This window comes from Oncorhynchus kisutch, unplaced genomic scaffold (assembly GCF_002021735.2).
Source record: "Oncorhynchus kisutch isolate 150728-3 unplaced genomic scaffold, Okis_V2 scaffold4046, whole genome shotgun sequence".
NCBI lineage: Eukaryota > Metazoa > Chordata > Actinopteri > Salmoniformes > Salmonidae > Oncorhynchus > Oncorhynchus kisutch.
This window is the reverse complement of record NW_022265991.1, coordinates 117824-127500: the sequence shown is the minus strand read 5'-3', so window position 1 is coordinate 127500 and position 9677 is coordinate 117824. Positions and strand designations below refer to the sequence as shown.

General features: G+C 38.3%; 1 protein-coding gene across 2 annotated transcripts in view; it reads left to right on the top strand.

Moving 5' to 3' along the window:
* The window catches only part of LOC109877220 (pleckstrin homology domain-containing family G member 4B), a 72094-nt gene that overhangs the window by 55885 nt on the left and 6532 nt on the right, over positions 1 to 9677 (top strand). The gene's annotated exons all lie outside the window — the stretch shown is intronic.

Sequence of the window (9677 nt, the reverse complement as noted above, 5' to 3'; positions counted from 1 at the left end):
AGACACAATGTAGCATCAACTCAAACACTAGACACTAGATACAATGTAACATCAACTCAAACACTAGACACTAGATACAATGTAACATCAACTCAAACACTAGACACAATGTAACATCAACTCAAACACTAGACACAATGTAACATCAACTCAAACACTAGACACAATGTAACATCAACTCAAACACTAGACACTAGATACAATGTAACATCAACTCAAACACTAGACACTAGATACAATGTAACATCAACTCAAACACTAGACACAATGTAACATCAACTCAAACACTAGACACAATGTAACATCAACTCAAACACTAGACACAATGTAGCATCAACTCAAACACTAGACACTAGATACAATGTAACATCAACTCAAACACTAGACACAATGTAACATCAACTCAAACACTAGACACAATGTAACATCAACTCAAACACTAGACACAATGTAACATCAACTCAAACACTAGACACAATGTAGCATCAACTCAAACACTAGACACTAGATACAATGTAACATCAACTCAAACACTAGACACAATGTAACATCAACTCAAACACTAGACACAATGTAACATCAACTCAAACACTAGACACAATGTAACATCAACTCAAACACTAGACACTAGACACTAGATACAATGTAACATCAACTCAAACACTAGACACAATGTAACATCAACTCAAACACTAGACACAATGTAACATCAACTCAAACACTAGACACAATGTAACATCAACTCAAACACTAGACACTAGATACAATGTAACATCAACTCAAACACTAGACACTAGATACAATGTAACATCAATTCAAACACTAGACACAATGTAACATCAACTCAAACACTAGACACTAGATACAATGTAGCATCAACTCAAACACTAGACACAATGTAGCATCAACTCAAACACTAGACACAATGTAACATCAACTCAAACACTAGACACTAGATACAATGTAACATCAACTCAAACACTAGACACAATGTAACATCAACTCAAACACTAGACACTAGATACAATGTAACATCAACTCAAACACTAGACACAATGTAACATCAACTCAAACACTAGACACTAGATACAATGTAACATCAACTCAAACACTAGACACAATGTAACATCAACTCAAACACTAGACACTGACACTAGACACAATGTAACATCAACTCAAACACTAGACACTAGACACAATGTAACATCAACTCAAACACTAGACACTAGATACAATGTAACATCAACTCAAACACTAGACACAATGTAGCATCAACTCAAACACTAGACACAATGTAACATCAACTCAAACACTAGACACTAGATACAATGTAACATCAACTCAAACACTAGACACAATGTAGCATCAACTCAAACACTAGACACTAGATACAATGTAACATCAACTCAAACACTAGACACTAGATACAATGTAACATCAACTCAAACACTAGACACTAGATACAATGTAACATCAACTCAAACACTAGACACTAGACACAATGTAACATCAACTCAAACACTAGACACTAGACACAATGTAACATCAACTCAAACACTAGACACAATGTAGCATCAACTCAAACAGTAGACACTAGACACAATGTAGCATCAACTCAAACACTAGACACAGTGTAACATCAACTCAAACACTAGACACAATGTAACATCAACTCAAACACTAGACACAATGTAACATCAACTCAAACATCAACTCAAACACTAGACACAATGTAACATCAACTCAAACACTAGATACAATGCAGCATCAACTCAAACACTAGACACAATGTAGCATCAACTCAAACACTAGACACAATGTAGCATCAACTCAAACACTAGACACAATGTAGCATCAACTCAAACACTAGACACAATGTGGCATCAACTCAAACACTAGACACTAGACACAATGTAACATCAACTCAAACACTAGACACTAGACACAATGTAACATCAACTCAAACACTAGACACTAGACACAATGTAACATCAACTCAAACACTAGACACTAGACACAATGTAACATCAACTCAAACACTAGACACTAGACACAATGTAACATCAACTCAAACACTAGACACTAGACACAATGTAACATCAACTCAAACACTAGACACAATGTAACATCAACTCAAACACTAGACACAATGTAGCATCAACTCGAACACTAGACACAATGTAACATCAACTCAAACACTAGACACTAGATACAATGTAACATCAACTCAAACACTAGACACTAGATACAATGTAACATCAACTCAAACACTAGACACAATGTAACATCAACTCAAACACTAGACACAATGTAACATCAACTCAAACACTAGACACAATGTAGCATCAACTCAAACACTAGACACTAGATACAATGTAACATCAACTCAAACACTAGACACAATGTAACATCAACTCAAACACTAGACACAATGTAACATCAACTCAAACACTAGACACAATGTAACATCAACTCAAACACTAGACACAATGTAGCATCAACTCAAACACTAGACACTAGATACAATGTAACATCAACTCAAACACTAGACACAATGTAACATCAACTCAAACACTAGACACAATGTAACATCAACTCAAACACTAGACACAATGTAACATCAACTCAAACACTAGACACAGTGTAACATCAACTCAAACACTAGACACAGTGTAACATCAACTCAAACACTAGACACAGTGTAACATCAACTCAAACACTAGACACAATGTAAGCATCAACTCAAACCACTAGACACAATGTAACATCAACTCAAACACTAGACACAGTGTAACATCAACTCAAACACTAGACACAGTGTAACATCAACTCAAACACTAGACACAATGTAACATCAACTCAAACACTAGACACAATGTAACATCAACTCAAACACTAGACACAATGTAGCATCAACTCAAACACTAGACACAATGTAGCATCAACTCAAACACTAGACACAATGTAGCATCAACTCAAACACTAGACACAATGTGGCATCAACTCAAACACTAGACACTAGACACAATGTAACATCAACTCAAACACTAGACACTAGACACAATGTAACATCAACTCAAACACTAGACACTAGACACAATGTAACATCAACTCAAACACTAGACACTAGACACAATGTAACATCAACTCAAACACTAGACACTAGACACAATGTAACATCAACTCAAACACTAGACACTAGACACAATGTAACATCAACTCAAACACTAGACACAATGTAACATCAACTCAAACACTAGACACAATGTAGCATCAACTCGAACACTAGACACAATGTAACATCAACTCAAACACTAGACACTAGATACAATGTAACATCAACTCAAACACTAGACACTAGATACAATGTAACATCAACTCAAACACTAGACACAATGTAACATCAACTCAAACACTAGACACCAATGTACATCAACTCAAACACTAGACACAATGTAGCATCAACTCAAACACTAGACACTAGATACAATGTTAACATCAACTCAAACACTAGACACAATGTAACATCAACTCAAACACTAGACACAATGTAACATCAACTCAAACACTAGACACAATGTAACATCAACTCAAACACTAGACACAATGTAGCATCAACTCAAACACTAGACACTAGATACAATGTAACATTCAACTCAAACACTAGACACAATGTAACATCAACTCAAACACTAGACACAATGTAACATCAACTCAAACACTAGACACAATGTAACATCAACTCAAACACTAGACTAGACACAATGTAACATCAACTCAAACACTAGACACTAGATACAATGTAACATCAACTCAAACACTAGACACTAGATACAATGTAACATCAACTCAAACACTAGACACAATGTAACATCAACTCAAACACTAGACACAATGTAACATCAACTCAAACACTAGACACAATGTAACATCAACTCAAACACTAGACACAATGTAGCATCAACTCAAACACTAGACACTAGATACAATGTAACATCAACTCAAACACTAGACACAATGTAACATCAACTCAAACACTAGACACAATGTAACATCAACTCAAACACTAGACACAATGTAACATCAACTCAAACACTAGACACAATGTAGCATCAACTCAAACACTAGACACTAGATACAATGTAACATCAACTCAAACACTAGACACAATGTAACATCAACTCAAACACTAGACACAATGTAACATCAACTCAAACACTAGACACAATGTAAACAACTCAAACACTAGACATAGATACAATGTAACATCAACTCAAACACTAGACACAATGTAACATCAACTCAAACACTAGACACAATGTAACATCAACTCAAACACTAGACACAATGTAACATCAACTCAAACACTAGACACTAGATACAATGTAACATCAACTCAAACACTAGACACTAGATACAATGTAACATCAATTCAAACACTAGACACAATGTAACATCAACTCAAACACTAGACACTAGATACAATGTAGCATCAACTCAAACACTAGACACAATGTAGCATCAACTCAAACACTAGACACAATGTAACATCAACTCAAACACTAGACACTAGATACAATGTAACATCAACTCAAACACTAGACACAATGTAACATCAACTCAAACACCTAGACACTAGATACAATGTAACATCAACTCAAACACTAGACACAATGTAACATCAACTCAAACACTAGACACTAGATACAATGTAACATCAACTCAAACACTAGACACAATGTAACATCAACTCAAACACTAGACACTGACACTAGACACAATGTAACATCAACTCAAACACTAGACACTAGACACAATGTAACATCAACTCAAACACTAGACACTAGATACAATGTAACATCAACTCAAACACTAGACACAATGTAGCATCAACTCAAACACTAGACACAATGTAACATCAACTCAAACACTAGACACTAGATACAATGTAACATCAACTCAAACACTAGACACAATGTAGCATCAACTCAAACACTAGACACTAGATACAATGTAACATCAACTCAAACACTAGACACTAGATACAATGTAACATCAACTCAAACACTAGACACTAGATACAATGTAACATCAACTCAAACACTAGACACTAGACACAATGTAACATCAACTCAAACACTAGACACTAGACACAATGTAACATCAACTCAAACACTAGACACAATGTAGCATCAACTCAAACAGTAGACACTAGACACAATGTAGCATCAACTCAAACACTAGACACAGTGTAACATCAACTCAAACACTAGACACAATGTAACATCAACTCAAACACTAGACACAATGTAACATCAACTCAAACACTAGACACAATGTAACATCAACTCAAACACTAGACACAATGTAGCATCAACTCAAACACTAGACACTAGACACAATGTAGCATCAACTCAAACACTAGACACTAGACACAATGTAGCATCAACTCAAACACTAGACACTAGACACAATGTAGCATCAACTCAAACACTAGACACAATGTAACATCAACTCAAACACTAGACACAATGTAGCATCAACTCGAACACTAGACACAATGTAGCATCAACTCAAACACTAGACACAATGTAGCATCAACTCGAACACTAGACACAATGTAGCATCAACTCAAACACTAGACACAATGTAGCATCAACTCAAACACTAGACACAATGTAGCATCAACTCAAACACTAGACACAATGTAACATCAACTCAAACACTAGATACAATGCAGCATCAACTCAAACACTAGACACAATGTAGCATCAACTCAAACACTAGACACAATGTAGCATCAACTCAAACACTAGACACAATGTAGCATCAACTCAAACACTAGACACAATGTGGCATCAACTCAAACACTAGACACTAGACACAATGTAACATCAACTCAAACACTAGACACTAGACACAATGTAACATCAACTCAAACACTAGACACTAGACACAATGTAACATCAACTCAAACACTAGACACTAGACACAATGTAACATCAACTCAAACACTAGACACTAGACACAATGTAACATCAACTCAAACACTAGACACTAGACACAATGTAACATCAACTCAAACACTAGACACAATGTAACATCAACTCAAACACTAGACACAATGTAGCATCAACTCGAACACTAGACACAATGTAACATCAACTCAAACACTAGACACTAGATACAATGTAACATCAACTCAAACACTAGACACTAGATACAATGTAACATCAACTCAAACACTAGACACAATGTAACATCAACTCAAACACTAGACACAATGTAACATCAACTCAAACACTAGACACAATGTAGCATCAACTCAAACACTAGACACTAGATACAATGTAACATCAACTCAAACACTAGACACAATGTAACATCAACTCAAACACTAGACACAATGTAACATCAACTCAAACACTAGACACAATGTAACATCAACTCAAACACTAGACACAATGTAGCATCAACTCAAACACTAGACACTAGATACAATGTAACATCAACTCAAACACTAGACACAATGTAACATCAACTCAAATACTAGACACAATGTAACATCAACTCAAACACTAGACACAATGTAACATCAACTCAAACACTAGACACAATGTAACATCAACTCAAACACTAGACACTAGATACAATGTAACATCAACTCAAACACTAGACACTAGATACAATGTAACATCAATTCAAACACTAGACACAATGTAACATCAACTCAAACACTAGACACTAGACACAATGTAGCATCAACTCAAACACTAGACACAATGTAGCATCAACTCAAACACTAGACACAATGTAACATCAACTCAAACACTAGACACTAGATACAATGTAACATCAACTCAAACACTAGACACAATGTAACATCAACTCAAACACTAGACACTAGATACAATGTAACATCAACTCAAACACTAGACACAATGTAACATCAACTCAAACACTAGACACTAGATACAATGTAACATCAACTCAAACACTAGACACAATGTAACATCAACTCAAACACTAGACACTGACACTAGACACAATGTAACATCAACTCAAACACTAGACACTAGACACAATGTAACATCAACTCAAACACTAGACACTAGATACAATGTAACATCAACTCAAACACTAGACACAATGTAGCATCAACTCAAACACTAGACACAATGTAACATCAACTCAAACACTAGACACTAGATACAATGTAACATCAACTCAAACACTAGACACAATGTAGCATCAACTCAAACACTAGACACTAGATACAATGTAACATCAACTCAAACACTAGACACTAGATACAATGTAACATCAACTCAAACACTAGACACTAGATACAATGTAACATCAACTCAAACACTAGACACTAGACACAATGTAACATCAACTCAAACACTAGACACTAGACACAATGTAACATCAACTCAAACACTAGACACAATGTAGCATCAACTCAAACAGTAGACACTAGACACAATGTAGCATCAACTCAAACACTAGACACAGTGTAACATCAACTCAAACACTAGACACAATGTAACATCAACTCAAACACTAGACACAATGTAACATCAACTCAAACACTAGACACAATGTAACATCAACTCAAACACTAGACACAATGTAGCATCAACTCAAACACTAGACACTAGACACAATGTAGCATCAACTCAAACACTAGACACTAGACACAATGTAGCATCAACTCAAACACTAGACACTAGACACAATGTAGCATCAACTCAAACACTAGACACAATGTAACATCAACTCAAACACTAGACACAATGTAGCATCAACTCAAACACTAGACACTAGACACAATGTAGCATCAACTCAAACACTAGACACTAGACACAATGTAGCATGTGCAGCTCAGATAAGACAAACAAGAGGAAGAATAGGAACGTGCTCTGCATTACCCCATGCTAGACTGACTGTCTGAGTACTGTCCTCTCCTCTAACGTTACGTCACTGACAATGCTGTGTGTATACTCTTCAGAACTGTGTTCTGTGGTTGTCCTGGAGTGGCCTGATACCTCCTGTATTCTGTGGTTGTCCCGGAGTGGCCTGATACCTCCTGTATTCTGTGGTTGTCCCAGAGTAGCCTGATACCTCCTGTATTCTGTGGTTGTCCTGGAGTGGCCTGATACCTCCTGTATTCTGTGGTTGTCCCGGAGTGGCCTGATACCTCCTGTATTCTGTGGTTGTCCCAGAGTAGCCTGATACCTCCTGTATTCTGTGGTTGTCCCAGAGTAGCCTGATACCTCCTGTATTCTGTGGCTGTCCCAGAGTAGCCTGATACCTCCTGTATTCTGTGGTTGTCCCGGAGTAGCCTGATACCTCCTTTATTCTGTGGTTGTCCCGGAGTAGCCTGATACCTCCTGTATTCTGTGGTTGTCCCGGAGTAGCCTGATACCCCCTGTATTCTGTCACTGTCCCAGAGTAGCCTGATACCTCCTGTATTCTGTCATTGTCCCAGAGTAGCCTGAAACCTCCTGTATTCTGTTGTTGTCCCAGAGTAGCCTGAGACCTCCTGTATTCTGTAGTTGTCCCGGAGTAGCCTGATACCTCCTGTATTCTGTAGTTGTCCCGGAATTGCCTGATACCTCCTGTGTTCTGTGGTTGTCCCGGAGTAGCCTGATACCTCCTGTATTCTGTCACTGTCCCGGAGTAGCCTGATACCTCCTGTATTATGTGGTTGTCCCAGAGTAGCCTGATACCTCCTGTATTCTGTGGTTGTCCCAGAGTAGCCTGATACCTCCTGTATTCTGTGGCTGTCCCAGAGTAGCCTGATACCTCCTGTATTCTGTGGTTGTCCCGGAGTAGCCTGATACCTCCTTTATTCTGTGGTTGTCCTGGAGTAGCCTGATACCTCCTGTATTCTGTAATTGTCCCAGAGTAGCCTGAAACCTCCTGTATTCTGTTGTTGTCCCGGAGTAGCCTGATACCTCCTGTATTCTGTGGTTGTCCCGGAGTAGCCTGATACCTCCTGTATTCTGTAGTTGTCCCAGAATTGCCTGATACCTCCTGTGTTCTGTCGTTGTCCCAGAGTAGCCTGATACCTCCTGTATTCTGTGGTTGTCCCGGAGTAGCCTGATACCTCCTGTATTCTGTGGTTGTCCCAGAGTAGCCTGATACCTCCTGTATTCTGTGGTTGTCCCAGAGTAGCCTGATACCTCCTGTATTCTGTGGCTGTCCCAGAGTAGCCTGATACCTCCTGTATTATGTGGTTGTCCCAGAGTAGCCTGATACCTCCTGTATTATGTGGTTGTCCCAGAGTAGCCTGATACCTCCTGTATTCTGTGGCTGTCCCAGAGTAGCCTGATACCTCCTGTATTCTGTGGTTGTCCCGGAGTAGCCTGATACCTCCTTTATTCTGTGGTTGTCCCGGAGTAGCCTGATACCTTCTGTATTCTGTGGTTGTCCCGGAGTAGCCTGATACCCCCTGTATTCTGTCACTGTCCCGGAGTAGCCTGATACCTCCTGTATTCTGTCATTGTCCCAGAGTAGCCTGAAACCTCCTGTATTCTGTTGTTGTCCCGGAGTAGCCTGAGACCTCCTGTATTCTGTGGTTGTCCCGGAGTAGCCTGATACCTCCTGTATTCTGTAGTTGTCCCGGAATTGCCTGATACCTCCTGTGTTCTGTCGTTGTCCCAGAGTAG